Here is a 24,974-nt window from a genome sequence, read left to right as displayed (position 1 = left end):
TTTTTCTCTCAGTACTAATATTTTATGAAATGTCTTCCCCTACCGTCTACCCACTTCCCACTCTACTCTCAACAACAAAAAAGGAATTTAAAGCACTATGAACGTGGTGTTTCTCACCATCTTTTCCCAGCATATCTGGTGCCGAGCATGTAACCCAGCCAGGGACCACCCGAATTCATAACAGAGGACCAAAGTACCGAACGTTTTCATGTATTGATGACTTTCTTAGTAGTTTTGCCAACACCCAGTCTGCACATTGAAATGGCCACTTACTGCAGGTCGTACATCAATAATGGAACGTGCCAAATTGCATAATTACTTGTTAAAAATCGGACATGTTTCTGCATTAATTTTTTTGTTTTTCCAGACGGCGATATAAGCAATTTTAGACTCCGACTTTTTTAAAATTCGACAGGTTTACTTTTTACACTTGCGTGTTTCGTCTCTAAGTGCCGTTTCAATTTCGCGGGTTTCATACACCCGTTTGAAAGCTCTTCGTAACCAACAACGCTCCGAGGTTTTGGTTCACTCTCATTGCCACACCAAGTAAATCCAAGTTCCAAATAACTCTTGTCATATTTACGAAAATATTTTTTCTTTGAATAGCTACTAGTAGGACTAGATATTTCTTTAATTGCACTATAATTAATATTTCTTCACACACAGCTTCTGAACCATTATCACTGACTAAATGAAGCGTATTATCATGTTCCTTTCTTTTCAAAGATCCGGATCAAAGCCAGTTTTCCATTATTTATAATGGGCACTATTTACAGAGACATAGACAACTACAAGTGTGTACCACATAAGAAGGATTTCAAACAACTAACTGCTAACAGGCAAGCGATGAATCAACAATGCACAGAATTTTTTATAAGTTACTTGTGATTGGCTACAAAAAACATAATTACAAAAGTATTATAATTAATTAATTGTATTTTAAAATATAAGTATATTGGTATTAAAATATGTTGCAAAAATGATAAATTTGCTTTCGAAGGGAACAAGAGTAAGATGGTCAGCGGAACTGTTCTGACTTAAAAAAGTGGTCCCTACTTCAAAAAAAGTTTCAGAAACGCTGCCCTAGGCCTATCACTGTTTCATCCACTTCTTACATTGATAAATAATTCCATTCCCTTCATACTCAATGCACAGCAGGTGAAGAAACAGAGCTTAAAATAAATACTTCTTCACAGATATTACCCTTGTAGAGAATGTAATCTCGCATTTTACCCTAATTAACAGAGATGTCGAGATATTTTAAAATCTTTAATAGGGTTACACGGTATTAGATGTCTCGAAAGTTTTAATAGAAGTCGTTGAATGTTCATTGCAATCTTATTTTAATTTAAGAAAGAAACAAGTCCGTTCAGGACTCAGTAGAGCGAAGTTTTCTTGTGGAGGTATTAATAAACAGTTTCAATATACACACTCACTCTCTTTCTCTGTCTCTCCGATACTGTTCAGCACTGGTTTATAAATTTTTCATTCTCGTTATAGCTGCTCATTTTAAAATAAATTAAAAGTGAATGAAAGCTATACTTACAAACTCTCTCTCTGCACATTAGTTTAAAATGGAAAATGCAATACAGGATACAAAGTTACAGAGATAAAACGAACGTTCTTGTCATTGTGTAATTTACGCGTTACGAAAGAATTCAGTTTCTTCTCAGTTTATTACTGTTTATATTACAACTGCTATTCCAAAGATATACGTAAATGAAAACATGTAACATGCACTCTAAAAGATTGAGTCTCGTTTCCAGAATTTCGCTTATGAATTATGTGCAATATGTACCGGGAAACAGAGAATTTTACATTAGGGGTTTAGGTACAGCTTACAGCAGTAAAATTGTGGAAATATTCAACATTTTTTTCCTCCATTACTATATCTTGTACAATAATGAAAATTAGTACGTGTAAAATAATGTCCTTCTGCTATATGAAGAAAATATTTTTATGATTTACAAAAAATTATTTACATTTTTTTTAAACTCAATTCACTGTGCAGTGATGAAGCGTTTCCCACATAACTCAAAAAACTATCCAACATTTTGTGATGAAATTTTTTGTGTGTATTTATGCGTGTCATATCTACAATATGATGCAAGATCACTCCTCTGCCTTTGAAAGATTGTCTGATAAATGATAAATTAATTTAAAAAAATGGTCAAATATCAGTATTTTCTATTATAGAAAATGAAAAATATATTATTTATTAGGGAATGTAGTTGAAAGGGCATGATATTGTAAACATGAGTATCAGCAATATAATAAAAGAGAGAGAACATCAAAAAGGTAACAAGTTTTTTAGTTATTTGGGAAATGCTTCATCACTGCACAGTGAACTGCCAACATTTTGAATTAAATATATATATATATTTTTTTCTTAAATCGTAAAAATATATATATATTTTCATATAGCAGAAGGACAGTGTTTTATACTTACCAATTATCATTATTGTACAAGATACAGCCTAATAGAGGAAAAAGTGTTAAATATTTACGAAACTTTTACTGCTTTAAGCTGTACCTAACCCCTACATGCAAAAGTCAGTATCTGTTAGAAATATGCACATTTTAAGAGAATTCGTAATACGCAAAAGTACTTGTATGACCTATGCAAGAATGTTTTAAATATAGTTTAGCACAGTTTTGGGCGTTAATACCTCAATTGAGGTACTGCAGACTACCCCTTAAGTCCCCACTCCACATTCCCCGGCAGAGACAGTTATGTATCGGACCGATACGAGTAGACTTGAAGGCAAGCATTGCTGAGTGACGGATTGTGTAAGGTATGTATCATAGTTTTCGGCTCTCGCGGTCGCCTAAAATCCACCACTGGAGGACTGTTACCAGGACTTGTACCATTTATTAATTTCGTATCTGTACATATTTATATCAGGTTAAATCGATGCAAATTAACCAAATTACAATAGATTATCCTTAATTATTTTACATTTCTCCTGAGACATTCTGTATATCTCCCTGCTTTCTCCCTTGAGTGGGCACTGACATCACACCAGCTAGCACTCGACACAGCGGAAATATAACACATACAATTGATACATCTAGGTACATTATGTAAATGGTATCCCCGTAACATGCCATGAAGGCACTTGGGGGGCATGGAGGTAGAGCCCCATGCTTTCCATGACCTCAGCACTAGAATGAGGTGGTGTGGTCGGCACCACGCTCTGACTACATTATGTACTCAAATAAAACAAATTGGACCGATGAAATAATAAATCCGTCATGTTCAGACTCTAGATTTCCTTTATTATGAGAGTCGAGACGTTGACCCCAACAACAATTAAAATAAGTAATGATTTCATAGCTCTGAAAATGAAAAAACAAAACTCCTATGAAAACTAAAACCATATAGGCCCTACCTATATCATATCGAATATTAAACGAACTTGATACATAATTAATGGATTATATTATTTTATAATATAATTTATTATATGGAATATTAAAAAATATTATTACAACTAGTTTTTCACTGAGAAATAAGGAAAGCTGTTAACTTGAATTTATTGGAAGCAAAGCGTTACTGGATTATGCAATAAGATAGGCGATGTTTCGATCCTGTGTCTCAACTCTATACTCAATTATTATCTTAGCGTGTGCTCGATTACACTAACCTCTAGCGCTTGGAAGTGGAACTAAACGCCAGCGCACAGAGAAACAAACCACAGGAATATTCTTTCAGTGTCCATTTTTTGTAATCCCTATTCGCTGGTGACATGCCGTAATTACAGTGTACAACAGGTTTTCAAACGTATATACTGAACTAACCATATTTTCGGTTATTCGGAAGACATAAAATAATTGCCATGACTTATGAAGTGACGCTCATATGCGTCACCATTTAATTCCTCTTGTAGGCTTCTACAATAATACGCAAAGAAGCTTTGAAATAGTACATTATGCAACGAGCCTATAATGAAGGTAATTAAGAAGTGGGCATGGATATTTATGAAACGAGCGTAAGCGAGTTTCATAATTTTCATACGAGCTTCTTAATTACCATTATAGCCGAGTTTCATACGACTTTTTATGCTCGACCATATTTCTAACTTGATATTATTAATTTTTGAGCAATGTCCCGTATGTTGTGAGATGTGCGCAGACGCGAAAGTATTGATTTTCTCCGAGGAACAGATGTCCACATTGACCTTGCTAGGCCATAAGAACCTACAGAGATAACATTGAAATTAAATTAGACATTGAAAAACGAGATGACAAATTGAATTTATTTGAATATTATTTACAATTAACGCTAATTATTATAGTAACAGAACATAACCTTCTGCGACAGTATTGGATTTCCAGCCTCCGTGACTTTTCGCTAATTCTCTTTCGATTGCATATCCGAGAATAATCGATACTTGCGGTTTTATAACGGTAGAAAACTGACCTGTCATTGGCTGAACAGTTGTAACCTGAGTAGTCATTGGCTGAAAGACCTGACCTTTAATGAGTAGCTGTACTTTAATATCATGCATTAAAGGTCTGCTACCAGGTGTATAATTACTACATTTCGGCATGGTCGAGCATAAAAAAATGTTAAAGTATGATAGAATAAACTGCTGCATTTGAGATTAAATTTTCCCCTTTTATACTTTTTAATTTATTTTAACTTCCCAATAGCTATAATTCGTATAATTCTCTTTACTTATGGAAGCCCTAAGAGGAACATAATGTATTTCTTTATAGTAAGACACTTTTCTTGAAGTAAAAGAGAAATAAAGAATAGCTCGAGCTATTAGCTTCCCTTAAAAACGGAAAGAATAGAAGGGGGAAACGTAGAGGATATGGTTTTTAGGTCGATGTAAGTGTTTATGTACGTATATTGAAGCTTGAAAGAAAAGGAAAGAAAAATGTCGAAGCCGTCGGAAGAATAAAAAAGGAAGAAAAAATTAATGTAGCTTACTCACTTCTTTATGAAAGTTTGATTTATGTATGTCGCCTTGTATAATAACACGTTGTCGAACGCCATCCGTCTTGCAACGCTGCACAATGTAAGGTGAGAAGGATGATTTATTGTCGGCAGCCTCTATCTGCTGGCGTGACCCGTGAAGAGGTGAAGACTCTGGCTCTCAGGATGTTTGCAGCGCGTATACTTCATGTCACTTGCGTTCCGTATATATTTTCTACCCTCTAAACGACCACAACTTTCTTCTAACAACAACGGAAGATAAATACATTACGATAATAAAAAAAAGCCGCACAAATGCATGTAAGTGTTTTTCTCTTCGTGGAAGTACATCGGTTTTGGTGAATGTCAGCGCCACAATAGAGTGGAATTTTCTTAAGTAGTTGATCTTAGATTACAATCTCGTACTATATTGCCTTTTTTTGTGTATATGTACAGTACCAGTCAAAATTTCAATATCAATAGCTTATTTCAAATTGTCGGTAGTTTTATTGATAATGATTTCACGAATAACACAGAGGGTTTGGAATTGAACGGGTTACATCAGCTTCTTGTCTATGCGGATGACGTGAATATGTTAGGAGAAAATCCAAAAACGATTAGGGAAAGCGCGGAAATTCTAGTTGAAGCAAGTAAAGCGATAGGGTTCGAAGTAAACCCCGAAAACACTAAGTATATGATTATGTCTCGTGACCTGAATATAGTACGAAATGGAACTATAAAAATTGGAGATTTATCCTTCGAAGAGGTGGAAAAATTCAAATATCTTGGAGCAACAGTAACAAATATAAATGACACTCGGGAGAAGCTTTTGTCATCTAGTCTTCTGTCAAAAAATCTGAAAATTAGAATTTATAAAACAGTTATATTACCGGTTGTTCTTTATGGTTGTGAAACTTGGAATCTCGCTTTGAGAGAGGAACAGAGATTAAGGATGTTTGAGAATAAAGTTCTTAGGAAAATATTTGGGGCTAAGAAGGATGAAGTTATAGGAGAATGGAGAAAATTACACAACGCAGAGCTGCACGCACTGTATACTTCACCTGACATATTTAGGAACATAAAATCCAGACGTTTGAGATGGGCAGGGCATGTAGCACGTATGGGCGAATCCAGAAATGCATATAGAGTGTTAGTTGGGAGGTCGGAGGGAAAAAGACCTTTGGGGAGGCCGAGACGTAGATGGGAAGATAATATTAAAATGGATTTGAGAAAGGTGGAATATGATGGTGGAGACTGGATTAATCTTGCTCAGGATAGGGACCAATGGCGGGCTTATGTGAGGGCGGCAATGAACCTACGGGTTCCTTAAAAGCTACTAAGTAAGTAAGTAATTAATGATTTGACGAAAATTGAGGAGTGTTTAGTAAAAACGTCAGTTGTCCAAAATCTAGTAATTTGAGTTAGAGCGACCATTTAATGCTCCTCTGGAACATGCATGAACGCATTGTATTCATGTATTATTATGACGTACCGAAGTACATATCGTCACGTGAATGCAAGAACTAGATATCTCGAAATTTGCTTTTTTAGTTACCTCTTTTATAGCATAGCAAAAATCGCACAAAATGAAATCCAAGAACTAGGTAACTGATCGAACGATACCTGCGACATCTATTTTCCAATATAACAAATAGGTAAAAGAAAACGAGACAAATTCCTTAGTGCAATAAATAAGTAAAAAGGTAACGTCACAAAATATGAAAAATCAAGTTACCTAGTTCTTGCATTCAGTTGACGATATGATATTTTCGTGCAGAAATTCTGCTTCATCATATGATAACGACAGATGAGTGGAACCGAGAAAAATTCTCTCCGGCACCGGGATTTGAACCCGCATATGATATGCGAAAAATAATCACTTTGTGATTTAAGACGGCGCTTACTCCGTCGGATCCCGGCCACTTAGTCACTCATAACGAGTGCACCTCTGCACATGTATGGACATTGTGCCACTGTCATACATCTATGACGCAGTGCATGAGGGTAGGCCACTAGAGGGAACCCAAGAGGTGGAACTTAAACTGAGAGGATTCAATCCGACATCGGGATGGGAATCCGGTGTAGCTTAGTGGATAGAGAGTGAGCACGTAGAGCTGAAAACCCGGGTTCAAATCCCGGTGCCGGAGAGAGTTATTCTCTATTCCACTCATCTTTCAACATTGTATTCAGTTCTTTGAAAACGTCAATAGTAAAGTGTCGAATGAATTCTAAAGAATTCTCTTTCTGTTAAAACATCAGTTAGTCCATAATAGTTCTTGTAAGAATGTCAATTGTCTAGGTTACATTGATCCACACAGCAGCACCATCGCACCAGAGTAGGAGCTGCAGGCGCTAGTGTGTTTTGTTGCATTTTGCATTCTGCATTGTGAATGACGATCTTTTCAAGTAAAAATCTCATTTGTCCAAATGATGTATTGCTCCCATTATTTGGGTATTAATATGTTCTTTAAAATTTCATCTGATCCTTAGAGAATTTTTATGTATATAGTAGAGCTCTTAGGTATCTTGGGTAGTATCGGAGATCGGGTAATATCGGACAGTGATGTTTCTTTCATCTGTCACCAGATGGTAATACAGTGATGTTTCTTTCATCTACCACCAGATAGTAGTAGCAGTGTTCAGATGTCGCATACAGAAACGTAACCATATCACTTAGATAAGACCATCTAGTGCTAGGTGAAAGAAACATCACTATCCGATATTACCTGATGGCCGATACTACCAAACTCTCCGCTATCTATGTAAAATGTATTGGGATGGGTCATGCAGTTTTTGAGTTATGATTTTTTATTTTATTGTTCTTTATTTTTGTTAGTAACAATTTCATAAATAGTTTGTGAATAGTTCAGACTCTCAGACACCAATGTAGAAAGTATTGGGCTGTGACATTTAGTTTTCAAGATGTAATTACTGCGGTACATGTTTGCATTCTTTTGTTACCAACATTTCATTACGCAACAATAATTTACACTCAGAGATCCATCAATATAAAAATTATTGTGATGCGACATGTACTGAATTGCATGTCTGTCTGTATACTTTTGTTTGTAACTATTGCATTATTATTTTGTGAATATTTGGTCAATACATTAGAGTCAGACACATACTCGACTCTATTCCCACTCTACGTCATTAATCACTCTTTATAAAGAGCTACAAAAAGTGTAGTAGTTAACTGAAATGATTGCTTGAACGAAAAACAACTGTCAATTGGAATAAAAGCTATTTTGGAGACAAGCTGACTCGAACTTTGATTTTAAGCAGTTAATCTGTCTAAAGAAGTAAGTCTGATAAATAATAATACACTCTGTACCTATACTTACTTACTTACTTACTGGCTTTTAAGGAACCCGGAGGTTCATAGCCGCCCTCACATAAGCCCACCATTGGTCCCCATCCTGAGCAAGATTAATCCAATCTCTATCATCATATCACACCTCCCTCAAATCCATTTTAATATTATCTTCCCATCTACGTCTTGGCCTCCCTAAAGGTCTTTTTCCCTCCGGCCTCCCAACTAACAGCTCTATATGCATTTCTGCATTCGCCCATACGTGCTACATGCCCTGCCCATCTCAAACGTCTGGATTTAATGTTCCTAATTATGTCAGGTGAAGAATACAATGCGTGCAGTTCTGCGTTGTGTAATTTTCTCCATTCTCCTATAACTTCTTCCTTCTTAGCCTCAAATATTTTCCTAAGCACCTTTATTTTCAAACACCCTTAACCTATGTTCCTCTCTCAAAGTGAGAGTCCAAGTTTCACAACCATAAAGAACAACCGGTAATATAACTGTTTTATAAATTCTAACTTTCAGATTTTTTGACAGCAGACTGGATGATAAAAGCTTCTCAACCGAATAATAACAGGCATTTCCCGTATTTATTCTGTGTTTAATTTCTTCCCGAGTATCATTAATATTTGTTACTGTTGCTCCCAGATAGCTATTTGAATTTCTCCACTTCTTCAAAAGATAAATTTCCAATTTTTATATTTCCATTTCGTACAATATTCTCGTCACGAGACATAATCATATACTTTGTCTTTTCGGGATTTACTTCCAAATCTATCGCTTTACTTGCTTCAAGTAAAATTTCCGTGTTTTCCCTAATCGTTTGTGGATTTTCTCCTAACATATTCACGTCATCCGCATAGACAAGCAGCTAATGTAACCCGTTCAATTCCAAACCCTCTCTGTTATCTTGGACTTTCCTAATGGCATACTCTAGAGCAAAGTTAAAAAGTAAAGTACCTATATTCATTTTTAAGTTTTTCAAATTCTAACTAATTAGCGTACCAGCAACATGAAATTTTGATATATACTATGTCAAAATTTTAATTACACGTATTTGTAGAAACACGAGAGAATGCATTTCACCTAAAAATATAAATACACCATGAATGTATGTAACCCACATATAAACTAATGAAGGGATATAAATTGAAATTAAAATATAAATTTGAAAAAAAAAAGTTGTTAGGCTATGTGAAACAAAACGCATTGGCCTATATAAACAACTAAGTAACGGACCTATAAAATACATGCCAGATACATAACAAATTCATAATGAAAATAAACAAATGAGCGAATGTTTAATAAATTTATGTACTCGTACATGTGCCAACATATAACTTGTGAAACTAATAAATGTCAAAAGCTATTTCTACTCGTACAATATGTTTAATATTTAATGGATTGTATATGTAATGGAGAGGAAATTCTGATTCGTACATAGAATTATATTTTATAGCAATTTTTGTAACTACTTGCGGCACAAGTGAAATATCAGCACTATTACAGAAATCAATTTTATATGCATATCGTTGTTGTTCCTGCAATAACTCCTATGTGAAAAATATACAACTTTTCAGTAGGAAAAAAAAAAAACAAATTTTTATTCATCCTATGGCAGCCCTACATAGGGGATTGTGAATTCTTACATTTTCGAAAGAAAGAAATATAATTACATATAGGAGATTTTATTGTTTGCTGTATCAATATTTAAGCTATTTAATAGAGCAAAAATCTGCAAATCGATAAATATGTCGCATAGGAGTTATTGCAGGAACAACGAAGATATACATTTTCTGTTCAGAGAAATATAAATGCAAATGCCTACTGTCCTATAAAAAGGTGACAACGGATTCGTAGAATCCGTATACTTGCCTAGAACGTTTTAGTGATTGGTAGTTGTGTGATTTCAAATAATATCAAGTCACTGTTTGACTACTATTATTTTAGCATAATCATAAAACAAAGATACTGAACTTTCATAGTCTTACTAATAAATCAAGTATAATTTTTATACGATACTTATGCAAAGTTGTGACAGAAAATGTTACTAAAAACCATACATAACCGATGAATGTATAAATAGTTTGTAACTATACATGGGAATATTGCTTTGCAGTAGTTATACACACGAAACCCTCTTATTTTACATATCTCGGATACACATTATCTTTTTTTCGATGAAGAAGACATTTCACAGCAAATTTCTAAATGCACTAAAACAATGGGAAAAATTAACAACATTATGAAACCTTCCCTAGTACAAAAGCATACTAGAATTCGCCTATACAAGACCTTGGCGAGACCTGTACTTTGTGACGGCAGTGAGGCATGGACATTGAGGAAGAAAAACGAAAGCAGAATAAAGGCTAATGAAATGAAATTTATGAGATAGGCTATACAGCGGGATATACGAAATGGGATCACAAACGCAATGAAGATGTAATGGAAGAATTACAACTAGAACCTGTAATTAATCACGTAAAACATTATCGAAACAACTGGATAAATCATCTGCATCGCATGCGTAGAGATAGAATCCCAAAAGTCATGCTCCACTATCGTCCAAACGGGAAGAGATCTCTCGGTCATCCAAAGAAGCGCTGGATTGAAAATTCAAATGTGAGATCCTAACAGGCCATATGGGCTAATACTTGAAGGGAAGAAGAAGATACACACGAAACCCTGTGTTTAAACGTTGTATACCGCCACTCTAACAGCTGTTTATATCGATTGTCAATTTATGCTGGTTTCCTTGTATCCACAGAACACAAAATCAAGGAACATAGAATAATTACAATAATATTGCTGTAGCTGTACTCTTTGATCAAAACATAGCTTGGTAATCGAACAAAGCCAATTGTAATATCGATACTTAACGCGGCACACTAGCGTAGTATAATTATTGTGGCCACCATTTTTAACCAGATTTAATATACGTATATATAATGTTATATTACATCATTGAAACATCTTAATATTCTTCTACTTGCTTTTCTCTTCACTACACGGAATAGGTAAGAATTATAGTCGCCTCTTCCGGCCTCACAGTTCCTCCTTTGAGCGTCTTTTCGCTCTTCGTATGTTTCTTGTTTCTACTCATTTATATTCAAATACTATTCAGAGTGACCTTGTGTCTGCCGTTACATTTAGATGGTGGACAATCATTATCTATACTAATAATAAATTTGTAGCCGAAATTTTCTGGTAATTTTCGATTTTCCAAAAATAATTGGTCCTAACATATGTAATTAACAACCCTGAAACCGAAAATCGCTTTTTTGAAATTTTTGTTTGTGTGTCTGTCTGTCTGTCTGTATGTTTGTTACCTTTTCATGCCATAATGGCTGAACCGATTTCGATGAAAATTGGAACATAAATTAATTTCGTTGTAACTTAGATTTTAGGCTATATGGCATTCAAAATACATTATTTAGAAGGGGGGTTATAAGGGGATCTGAATTAAATAAATCGAAATATCTCGCTTATTATTGATTTTTGTGACAAATGCTACATAACAAAAATTTCTTTACACGTCATTTCCGATAAGTTTTATTCTGTGAAAAAGTTTAATAGGACTGATATTTAATGAGATAAATGAATTTCAAAATTAAAATAACTGCCATCTAAGGCGGTGTAATGAAATAAAGAACAAAATAATGACTTCGTCTATAAGGGGCCTTGGTCAACAACAATCGAAAGCTATGAATCATAGCCTACAGATAATGTTTCTGTGTTTGTATGAAATAATATCGGAAGCTAAATTAACCGATTTGTGTAATTAATTATTATTTCACCATTGGAAAGTGTAGTTTCTCTATATGGACATAATGCTATAATGTTATTACAGCAACTTCTGAGTGAATTGAGGACAGGTGAGATTAAAATAGCTTCTTATGCACAAACACTTGATAGGCTATTCTGTGTATTCGTTTCCTGTATTTCTTAAAATAATGTTATCTCAGAGAATTAACGAACCACAAGAGTGTGTTGATTTAGTATGCAGTAATAATATGTTAGCTTAGCATTCCATTATTTTATAATCCAAATTTTAACTATGCTCAATTGAATCGTGTTAAAATACATAAAATACATATGCATTAAATGCAATGCAAAAAATTTGGGTAATGAGCCAAGCAGATTGTAAAATAAAATTTGTTCCTCCTGAGATTCAAGACCCCCATAATAAATTAAAAACTTTCTTATCGGTGTACATCCGTTATCAACACACTTTTATATAATATAATATAATATAATATAATATAATATAATATAATATAATATAATATAATATAATATAATATAATATAATATTTAAGTTATTTCAAGGGTTCAGAACCATAGTGGCCCAAGCGCCATTTACTGAATACGTAGAAAACAAGGGTTAAAATTAAGTTATTATCATAATTCAATGGAAACATATAGCAAGTAAAATAAAGTATACACATTAAATCTAAGTGATATGTCAGTCTTCATTAAAGTATAGATGCACGTAATAAAAATTAAGAAACATGTGAAAGGAATTGTCATTGCACCAAATGAGTACTCTCTGGATCAAAATGATCGCATTTTAATTATTTAAATACAATTTAAATTAAGTAACATATTAAACGATTTATCCTTCTATCAAACACGAATCTTCCCTGGATGAAATGTCCTATTTTAATTATGTAGTTACTTTATATTTATTTCTAACGGGTGCAGCGGAGCGCACGGGTACGGCTAGTGGTATTATATACTTATTTCATCATTAAAAATGTGGATAGGTCTATGTAATTCTTTACTGATATGTGATTTTATTTTGTACATATTTAGCTCGTCTTAAAAATTATTTGAACATCTTATATTTTATTCAGAATTTTCTATGATTGCGTGCTCATATTTCTGACCAATGGACAATAATAGTAATGATACAAGGGTGGTAAATGCATTATAACGGAATGGAGAAAAGGTCAGAAAAGACGAAAAGTAGAGTCTTTTTTCTTTCCGAGATTCTGTTGTACACTTAACACGTGTGTATGATACAACCTACATCTTCTTTTTTGCGACATTATCTTTTCTGAATCGAAAATACTGTATAGGATATTTTTTACAATGACTAGCATTGTAAATGTAAAGTACATTTATTTTTCAAGAGATTTGCGTGTTGTTTCATTGTGCGACAACAGACAAGTAGCCCCAAGGATAGAGTTTGTTAATGTTCCGCCATTTTTGTCAATGTAACTATTATACATTCAAGGGAGTATTATTTAGTAAAAGTTTGTGTTATAATAGATCATTAAGTCACAACTTTTAAGATGATTCAAACAAATGACCGTTAATAAAAAATTTAAAAGTTATGGAAAACTAAATATAGCCTAATTCATTGGCAATTTTATGTCCATACCAGCACTGAGTTTATGGCTTGAGGCTTTCCCGGCGTTTGATGTAGAATAACTCTTCTCGGGTCTCAGCCAGGTGAGTTGGAGATTAGCTTCCAAGCTTTCGACGGCTAGCTCTGCCATCTTCTTCAGGGACGAAGTGATGTGGGACGAAAAAATCGAAAAATCGAAAGAGAATTGGGAGGAAAAAATTTAAAAGGTACGCAAAACGCGTCCTTGCAAGGGGTTGGGGGCTGTACAAAACTAAATATGTGAGCTCCAAGCCTGTTGGCCACTAGTCTCACTCCGGGTTACGCTACTCCACTGAAGGAACTCTAGAAAATTTTGAAGGGGAAGCCGAAATTGGACGTAACCTCTTAGGTACCACATACGCGAGGGGGACTGAGATTTGGTCAAATGATCACGGAACGGGAAGAGGAAGAGCTGGCTGGTGTTTGCCGTTAGGATGGCAAGATGCTGTCATCTGTTGTTCGATGACAAAGCATGTGAAGGCCGTCGGAAGAAGCGCCGTGAAATCTAAATCTGCAATTTGAAAGGTCCCGGTCCTTTCAATTTGCGACTAATTGAGTGACCTCGTATATTTAATAGACAATTTATATGTTCTGAACTAGGGCATACGTCGTTTATAATAAAGGGGAATATATATATGGGGAAGGGCATATAGGTCCGTGGCCCATTTCTTATAGGGCTCATCCCGACATTGTCTTACGCCTGAGGAAAACCACGGAATACCTTAGGCAGGATGAGTTGTCTCATATAAGAGACTAGCCAATTTGGCTATTATGTAGGAGGTGATTGTTGTCATGAGCCTTGTTGATTTGTCTCAATTTCGAGACTGATGTGGGACCACGTCTAGCCGGTATATATGCAAAAGTAGGGCTTCCCGCTGCGGGCCAATCAGGAGCTAGTTCCTAGTCCCGACCGCCAGGCGCATTCTGGTTGGTGGACACGGCAGCCAATCAGGAGCTACTTGCTGGTCCCGACTGTCTGCCGTGTGCTGGTGGTCTAAGCGTATTGATGGCAGGTTTCCATGCTGTACTCAGCTGTAGGCCCCCGTCTCTGTTGAAATTATTGCCATCTAGCTGGATTTCGATGGCTTCCTTGATAACTAAGTCCCAGTAACCTGATGTCTTGTCCAAGATGGTGGTGGCGCTGAAATCTATCTTGTGACCAGTTTCTAGGCTGTGTTGGGCTACTGCAGACTTATCAGGATAATATAGTCTTATGCTGCGTTTCTCTAGTAACCAGTCCGCTTTTTGTAAATCTAACTTACAAAGCCTGTTAAGATTAGCGGTAAGTACTACAAAAACACGATCGTGCAAAAAAGTTATAACCAAAACATTTCAATCTTACTTCCTTTCTTCTTATAATCTTTGATGTTCTATGGATGATGCTTCACATTATTGGAAATGTTGGTATTTTCTAGTTTACATCATATTCTATTTCCTTGTGTTATGTCACAATCTACATAATTAAAATTTTGTAACATGTTGTAAAACTTTTCCTGAAAATAAAATCTTTTTATCCCATTAGTGACTTTGACTAGGACGATACTATTTTGATTGTTTTTTCTAATGACGTTTTCAAATATTCCGATAATTTTACTGTCCTATTCTTAAGATGATTAATTTTCATATGTAGTGATCCTCAACTTTTTGTGTAGAGTTATTTGGAAGAAAATTCTACATATTTTACTTTATAGCACAAGGATTAGAAATTAATTTTGAGATTTTAGTTTGGTGTACACAAATTTCCTAACGTTATGCTGAGAGCTCAAGAAATTCACGAATTTTTATTTTACGTTTTTCGCCATTTTCTATCAATGAGATATTACCATATTGCCCTTATTATAATAATGGTTTTAGAACGCTATAAATGATGAAAGTTCAAATTAAATTGTAAACCAGTAAATCAATAAGATTATGGAAACAACTGTTATAGGTCGAAATATTTAATTAAACTTATACATATGGAACATTTTCTAGTTACTACCTACTCCAATACTTGTAAAATAACTTATTTACAGTAAAGTGTAGTAAAAAAATCAAGACTCACCGGTACACTAAATATCTTCAGCCGGAGATGAAACAATTCACCACTCACCTGAAACAAGAAAACAACTGTTAAGTCACATAATCTCCTACAGAACTTAACTTCAAAATTAACAGCACATAATTGTGATGTGTTTACATGTTGAAAATTTCTTAAATCTAAATCAATGATGAAATGAAAAAAAAATGCTCCATGGAAATAGCATCATACGAGGAACAAATCCGACCAGAACACCTGTCATTAAGTAGGCAATTATGTAACAACCAGATTGGACAGGAGTACCGAATGGCCACTGCTTCAATTTATTAATAGGCTTTTCTTTAACCTGAGTATGCTACTAACAGTGCCCCCCCTCCAATTTCTCCGGTCACATGGCTTTGTAAACCCCGTTTCAAACACAATATATTTTTAAAATTTCTTGAGCACATCCCGGAATCGAACATAAAGTGGTAGATTACACATATGCAGAGATGCATTTTTCGTACCGATTCCTTTACCCCAGCTTCATTGTATTATTATTATTATTATTATTATTATTACTATTATTATTATTAATGCTATTTAATTTCCTTGGTAAATGCAGCAGTGATGAATTCTGATATCAGGAATAAAAACATAGTTTGAAAGACAGATATAGAAAATACTGCGGTTATGAATGAATGTATTCTACAGGGTGATCTGTTTGGGTATGGATAAAAGAAAAACACCGTAAAAATTTACTACTGAACTTCCTTTGTTGAAACTTTGTGCATGCAACACTGAAAGATGGGAGATTCCTCAGAGCTCAACATGACCACCATTGCGAACCCTGCACAACTAATAACGATGATGCAATCCAGCCTATGTCCGTTGTAACATATGAGGGGTGATTTGTTGAAAATCTTGAGTAACTTTTACTCTCAGATCAACAATGTTCCTGGGTTTCTGTGAATAGACAATGTCTTTAAGAAAACCCTACACGAAGAAATCAGGAGGGGTTAGATCTGGGGAGTTTGGGGACCAAGCCAAGAGATAGCTGCTTCTCGTACTGGGTTTCACCTGTGACCTCCTGTATGTTTTTTTTAACTCAGAACCTGTTTCTACAAATGTTCGATACCAAAACATTATGGAATCGTATTTAAGTACATTACGTACACCATACTCACGTTGAAATTTCCTTTGAACACTTTCAACACTCTCAAATTTAGAATACAAAAGAACACATTGTGCTCGCTGTTGATTTGTAGTAGCCATTTTAATCATCTACGATTTTCATTTGTCCATTCAGGTTTGCATTGTTGATTGCCATATATGGAAACTCCCATTTTTTAATCATAATATAACCAGCAAGAAATTTTTCCTACTATCATAACAGTCTTATAATAATAAATTAATATTTTCCATACCCAAACGGGTGAGACTGTATAATCGTTTATATATACAGTATTTGAAGGAGACCAGATTGTATTTTAATACCATAATGACTTTTCAATTCAGTTAAATAATATTCAATTAAACAACTTAATTTACTGTTGAATTAAAGCATCTTTACAAAAATATTCACTTGCATTGCACATGACAGCTATATGAATATTTTATAAAATGAATATATATGTAAATTCCCGGGCATTAAAAAAAGACTGAGTTTATCGAAATCTAAAATCTTATGTAAAAACAGGACACAAATTTTCTGTTATTCAAAGCAAATTATATTGTTTTATTTATAAACATCATCATCATCATCATCAACCACATGGTTTAAAGCCTTGTTTGGCTCGTTCCGGTCTCATGAAGTATATATTTTTTAAATTGTTGAAGCCATCTTTTCCTGGGTCTACCTATGTTTCGTTTACCAGTTGGTGTATAGTCGAATATTAATTTAGGAATACGGTCTTCAGTCATTCTTTCAACGTGTTGCTTCCATTTATTCCTATATTCTGTGAGTTTTTCAATTAAATTGAATATATTCAGTTCTAGTCTGATGTCTTCATTGCGTTTCTTGTCTAAGAGAGTATAACCTGCCATACTCCTAAAAAATCTCATTTCTATCACCTCGATTCTTTTTTCTTCGGATTTAGTAAGAATCCAGAATTCAGAGCCGTACAGCAACATAGGGACTGCCATAACTTTATAAAATTTTAATCTTGATTATTTTCTAGTGTACTTTAAAGTTCTTTTTATTACCCCACAGAAATAATTAAATTTGTTTATTTTATTTGTAAAATCTTCCTTTCTTGCATATGAGATATTGCAGCCCAGATAATTAAAAGTATTAATTTGTTCTATCAGTCTTCCAATCAACATGATTTTGGCTCTAATTGTTTCTAATCCTCTAAAAGCTAACATTTTTTTTAGTAGTCGATATAGTTAAGCTATTTTCTTTGCTAATTTTGTTTAATTTAAATATTGCCATTTGTAGGTCATCTTCGGAAGCACTAATTAATACCTGATCATCGGCAAAAAGTATCGTATCTAAGTTTATGCTTTTTATTTTGAAATGTACTTTCAAATCCATCTGCCACTTCAGCACGTCGTCGTCCATATAAACATTAAAAAGTGACGGTGACAATGGGCACACTTGTCTTACTCCTCTATTTATATTGGCTACTAGCCGTACCCGTGCGCTCTGCTGCACCCGTTAGAAATAAATATAAAGTAATTACATAATTAAATTGGACATTTGATCCAGGGATCATTCGTGTTTGATAGAAGGATAAATCGTTTAATATGTTACTTAATTTAAATTGTATTTAAAATATTAAAATGCGATCATTTTGATCCAGAGACCACTCATTTGGTGCAATGACAATTCCTTTAACATGTTCCTTAATTGTTATTACCAATTATTTTTGGAAAAGCGAAAATTAACAGAAAAATTTTGGCTACAGATTTATTATTATGTTTATATTATATTATATTATGAAAAAGTGTGTTGATAACGGATGTACTCGAATTAGAAAGTTTTTAATTTGTTGTGGGAGCTCTTGAATCTCAGGAGGAACAACTTTTACAACAGCGCAACATAATCTGCTTGGCTCATTACCCAATTTTTTTTGTATTGCATTTATTGCATATGTATTTTATGTATTTTAACACGATTCAATTGAGCATAGTTAAAATTTGAATTATAAAATAATGGATTGCTAAGCTAACGTACTATTACTGCATACTAAATCAATACACTCTCGATGTTCGTTAATTCTCTGAGATAAAAATGAATATGTTCATAAACATTATTATAAGAAATACAGGAAATGAATATACAGAATAACCTATCAAGTTTTCTGTGCATAAGAAGTTATTTTAATCTTACCTGTCCTCAATTCACTCACAAGTTACTGTAATAATATTATAGCATTATGTCCATTCAGAGAAACTACACTTTCCAATGATGAAATAATAATTAATTATACAAATCGGTTAATTTAGCTTCTGATATTACTTCATACAAACACAGAAGCATTGTCTGTAGGCTATGTTTCATAGCTTTCGATTGTTGTGTTCAAGGCCCCTTATAGACGAAGTCATTTGTTTTTTATTTCAATACACCGCCTTAGATGGCAGTTATTTTAATTTTAAAACTCATTTATCTCATTAAATATCAGTCCTATCAAAATTTTCCAGAGGATAAAACTTATCAGAAATCATTTTTAAAGAAAATTTTGTTAAGTAACATATTTCATAAAAATCAATAATAAGCGAGATATGTTTATTTATTTAATTCAGGCCTCTTACAACCCCCTTTTAAATAACGTATTTTGAATGCCATATAGCCAATAATCTAAGTTACAACGAACTTAATTTATATTCCAATTTTCATCGAAATCGGTTCAGCCATTCTCGCGTGAAAAGGTAACAGACAGACAGACATACATACATACAAACAAAAATTTCAATAAAGCGATTTTCGGTTTCAGGGTAGTTAATTATATATGTTAGGACCAATTATTTTTGGAAAATCGAAAATTACCAGAAAAATTTCGGCTACAGATTTATTATTAGTATAGATTTGTCGTCCTTCTTTACAATCAATTACACTTTGGTTTATCAGTGTACTAATTTCTTATTATTGTTATTAAGTGTTGTGGTATGCCATTTACAAACACAAACGCAATTTTACTTTAAAAATTTACTATCATAAGTCGCAGATAACCTTTCTAGATTTTATCACGAGTTTCTCTTTCACTCTAGTAGTTTTGTAGAATAAATACTAAGTTTCAAGTTACAGTAAGAAACCTGTCTAGTAGCCAGACTACATAAAATGGACGAAACCAGGCATACATTTCATTTGTGTATCGATTCATGAAGAAAAGGTATAATATAAATGAACGCACTACACGACGCCAAGCATCAATCATTCTTGGAAATAACACGTCTTCGAACTGAAGGTACTGTCAGCCGAAATGAAATTCTACTTGGACAGTTCTCATTATAAACACAACGAGAAAAGGGTCGATTTAGTTGTCACTTCGTCAGTTACTATCGAATTGTTCAATCGATTATGTTTACTCAGGTTTTAATACATAAAAGCTTTCCGAACAGAGAGGCATTTGTCCTATTCATGTCATATTGTAGAAATGAAAATACTTCGACATGTAGAACTTTGAAGCGTGTATTTATCTGACAATAGCTATGAAATGGACTTATTGTTCTGTGAAGATGTTTTATAATACAAAATACTCCAAATGTTACGAAGAGTTTTTATCTGTTCACCAGTCCCCACAACTCGAAAATTGTCTAATCTTTCATCTATCAACTTCAATACTACGTAATTTTCCCTTATTCGCTCCTATTGTGGTCTACAATTCTCAAATAAAGATTGACTGACTGAACCCCATCGCTTCGAATTCGGAACATAGGTGTCTCTAGAGGAGTTTTCCATACTTACAAGGAATTTAGTCCACGTATTTGTCGACAGAGGCAGAGGGACAAGTGGTAAACTCATCTCTTCAAACGCTACCTAAGCTCTTTTCGCTGTCATACCCGTGATTGGCTCCCAGTCGAAACACTCACATGACGCAGAAAAATATAGTTCGTACTTGGAAACCATAATCTTGTATTATTTGATAATAAAAAATTGAATTCTAATAATTTCAAGGGAAAAATTGTTCCGGGGCCGGGTCGATCCCGGGACCTCTGGTTGAACGTACCAGCGCTCTACCACTGAGCTACCCGGGAACTCCACCCGGCACCGTCTCAACTTTTCCCTTTATATCCACACAACTCGCGTGGGCTGACGAAACGCCAGAGACCCACAACGAGTACACACAATCTCTGTGTGACTTGGAATTGTGGTTTTCTGTTAACGTACACAGTAACGTATATATTATGCAAATCTATACCCGGCCCCGGAACAATTTTTCCCTTGAAATTATTCAAATCTGCTTTACAGGTAGCTTCACCTGAAAGACTAGATTTGCACAATTGAATTCTAGTTGTTAAATATGATAAAACATATTCTGTAACTTCACTCATATGTAAAACGCTATGTAAAAGGAAAGCTACTTTTATATTTTGTTATGTACTATGAACGCGGATGAATACCAACAGTAATACCGAAGTAGTCTGTTCTTGCAACAAGAAGGCGTCACTTGAGCTCGTAGTTGTTCACGTAAGTACGTAGTACTGTAGTATGGCTTCTGCATCCTCGGTGTGTGTGCTTATTAATCATAAGAGTGGAAACCCTCTCAAAAGCGGAGAAAAACAAATAGTCTTAAATGTATATAATAAAATGAGTTTAATCCAACGTTATCTATTCAGAGCAAGTCAAACAGACCGCATGGTCCAGCTGGAAGGGATAACTGACGCTGTTGTGCACGGTCTCGTCATAAATCCTGCCGACGATAGTTCTGACGACTTCGATTGGAAGGAATAACTCCTTTGTCTGGCAGCGATTGACCTTACACCTAAGTTTAAAATAATTTAATTACAGTAATTATAAAGTAAATGTTTCCTAAGCAAACGAATGCATAGTACTGAGGTTAGGCCTACTTGATGAGTAATGGGAAATGTTTAACAATAAACAGAATGTACAACAGAAGGCGGGAACACGCACTGAGAATGTACTGGCGCCAAACAGCAGCCAATGAAGCCTCACTTAGGTCAAGTGATATTGCTTACATTAGGATTTTTCTTACAGCGAAAAGATTATAGTTTGTTGCAGGTATTACCAGGACGCGAACGAAGAGGAATTATGTCCAGAGGCTCTAATTTAAGCTAGGAGGTCTTTAACGTGACGAAAAAACTCCGAAACTCCGACATGGGACACCTGGCTAAAGCCTTGGTTTTTCTGAACCGACGCATGCGATGTGCAAGGCCAGCCTCGCACAAATCCGGACTACACGAGAGATAGTGAGTGGTTTCTATAACTGGGAGATGCGAGATCTGCGCACCTCGCAGCTATATAAACCACTCACTATCTCTCGTGTAGTCAGAATTTGTGCGAGGCGGGCCTCGCACCTCGCACGTCGCACGCGTCGGTTCAGAAAAAAGGTTTTAAAATCCCTCCCGGAGGGCTTACGTTCCGGATTTCTGCGTCCTGAAAAATCCATCGACCCAGGCGGGTTTGAACTCGCAACCATTGGGTCTAGAGGAGAGCACCTTCACCGTAGATCACTGGGGGCGACCTCAAATAAAGATAGGTATAGATTAATTTGACTCTTGATTGTTCTACAGGTATTTGGCAACGAGACTCGCTTAGTCCCTTTTTATTCACTTTGGTGTTGTATGAATGTATTTATTTACACTGCAAGTGGGCAAGCACCCGGTGGCAGTGGTATATACAATATTAACAATACACAGTTAAAATGATAAGGAATACACAATAAAATTTACAATACATAATAAAATTTACAACACATATACAATTTTATACACAATACAATAAGAATACACAATACAATTTAACACAATAATAATAAAACATAAAATAAAACACCTAATTTTACAACACAACCTACATAAATTATGTATAGGTCCTACATAATTTTCAATAGTCTTTCACTTTACTCTCATCTCATTCCCTGTAGTGGCACTATGACGCATTTCACTGACACTTTAGCACACATTTCAGTGACATTCTGTAACACATTTCACTGACACTATAGAACACATTTCATTGACGCTATAAATTATCACTGATCGGAACTGTTCACTGCACTGTAAAACCACAACTTCACTGACTCAACTCGCTTCACTGATACAACAGTTCAAATAAGTCAAATAATTGCATTCTTATGCATACTTATAAACAGAACTACATTTAAACTAAACATTTCTAGTCTAAGGTCCTCTTACACGCTATTTTTAAATAATTTACAATTCAAACCAAGGAAGTAAACTCGTCAGGCTAGATAAATACATGCCACCTTAAAAAGTAAATGTTGAATGTCACCTTAATTTTAATTTTCACTTTATACACAACTCTTTAAATTATTCTTGAATCTCCTTAAGGAAGGACAGCCCTCAAAGACCGCTGCAGGTTTGTCATTCCAATCATTTATAGTTCTATTTAAAAATGAGAATTTACCTACATCCGTTTTCTGTTTCCTACATTTGATTTTAAAATCATGATCGTTCCTACCATAGTACGTTGGCTTTTCTAACCGAGCCGTTATGTCTACCCATGCTTTCTGACCTAGATGTGCTCTATACAATGATGTTATTCTAGTTTTCCTACGTCTGTTTTCCAAAGTTTCCCATTTAAGTTCTTTTATCGTATCGTTCCCATCTTCTCTTTTACCTTTAACAAATTTAGCTGCCCTATACTGGATTCTTTCTAAGGAATTTATCTGATATATTCTATAGGGATCCCAACACGTAGTTCCGTATTCCATTAACGGTCGCACTAATGTTAGATATGCTATTTCCCTCGATTTGGGGCTAGCCTTTCTCAAGATTCTCATAATAAAGTGAAGTGCCCTCCATGCTTTGCCTGTAACATTATCAACATGCTCTCCCCAAGAAAGTTTGGAGTTTAAATACACTCCTAGGTATTTACAACATTGTTCTTGCGGAATTACAACACCACTGAATTCGTAATTAAGACTAGTCTCCTCTCGGGTTTTACAAAATGTTATAGATTTACTTTTAGAACCATTTATTTTCATCCTATGCTTTAACGCCCAGTTGTAAATGTTATTCAAGTCTGTTTGAATAGACTCTACATCTAAATTATTTCTAATCTTTCTATAGATAATGCAGTCGTCTGCAAATAGCCTCACATTTGATGTAATATCCTGGCATAGGTCATTTACGTATATTAGGCTATAAAGAGTAATGGACCCAGAACGCTGCCCTGTGGCACCCCTGAACTTATATTTCCAATTTCCGATATTTCATGACCTACTCTAACTCTCTGGGTTCTACTTTTTAAGAATTCTTGGATCCATAGCACCACTTTTTTATCTATTCCTAGCCTACTTAACTTATCTATTAATATGTCATGTGGCACCAAATCAAATGCTTTCGAAAAGTCAATCACAACTGCATCGATTCTTCCGCCTCTATCTACCTCTTCAGCTAGATCCTGAACCAGCGACGTAATTTGACTATCACATGAGAAGCCTTCCCTAAAACCATGCTGGCGGTTGTAAAACCAGTCTTTCGCATTTAGAACATGACGAATATAATCCGATATCAAATGCTCCATGACTTTACATACGACAGATGTAAGGCTAATCGGTCTGTAGTTTCCGACATCTAATTTCTTTCCACCTTTATGTATGGGTACCACTATAGCTGATTTCCAGTCACATGGAATAGCTGCATTGTTTATGGAAACATGAAATATACGCATTAAGTATGGAATTATGGCCTCGGAACCTAATTTAAGAATCTCTGTAGCAGTACTATCTGGTCTTCGAGACTTCCGATTTTTTAATTTCGTTATTCTCTCTCTAACCCCTTTGGAAGTTATTTTGAAAGTCGAATTTGGTTCACATTCACGGATTATTATTATTATTATTGAAAACCGAAATGAAATAGGAATTTAATAAGTCGGCCTTTTCTTTGTCATCAGTTATACTTTCTCCGTTCTGATTTCGTAAAAGCACTACTCCTTCATTTTTCCCTTTTCTCCTGCGTACATAATTATAAAACTGTCTCCAATTGTTACTTTCATCTTCTTTTAAAATAGTTTTTAGAAAATTTTCCTGAGCTAACCTTTTTTCACACTCAAATTTCTTAATTAATTCAACATATTTTTCCCAATGCTCATGGCTCCGTTTACGTTTGCTAAATGCGCGCCTTGTCTTTTTCTTTAAGTAGCGAATATAATTAGTGTAATATTCTGGGTCCGGATTTTTCTTAATTATTTTAGAAGGTA

At 34.7% G+C, this 24,974-nt stretch overlaps 1 protein-coding gene across 5 annotated transcripts in view; it reads right to left on the bottom strand.

Annotated features, from left to right (window-relative positions):
* Positions 1-24,974, bottom strand: part of LOC138696857 (zwei Ig domain protein zig-8-like) — a 1,911,002-nt gene that overhangs the window by 1,075,024 nt on the left and 811,004 nt on the right. For 2 of the 5 annotated variants that reach the window (XM_069822306.1, XM_069822308.1), the window contains one exon: positions 15,674-15,721. The exons of the other annotated variants lie outside the window; for them this stretch is intronic. The gene's annotated coding sequence lies outside the window, so the exon portion shown is untranslated. The remainder of the gene's footprint in view (positions 1-15,673; positions 15,722-24,974) is intronic. 5 annotated transcript variants of the gene reach the window in all.

The sequence above is a fragment of the Periplaneta americana genome, chromosome 3 (assembly GCF_040183065.1).
Source record: "Periplaneta americana isolate PAMFEO1 chromosome 3, P.americana_PAMFEO1_priV1, whole genome shotgun sequence".
In the NCBI taxonomy this organism is placed as follows: Eukaryota; Metazoa; Arthropoda; class Insecta; order Blattodea; family Blattidae; genus Periplaneta; species Periplaneta americana.
Note: the sequence above shows the minus strand (reverse complement) of the source record. Positions and strands in the feature narration are given on the sequence as shown.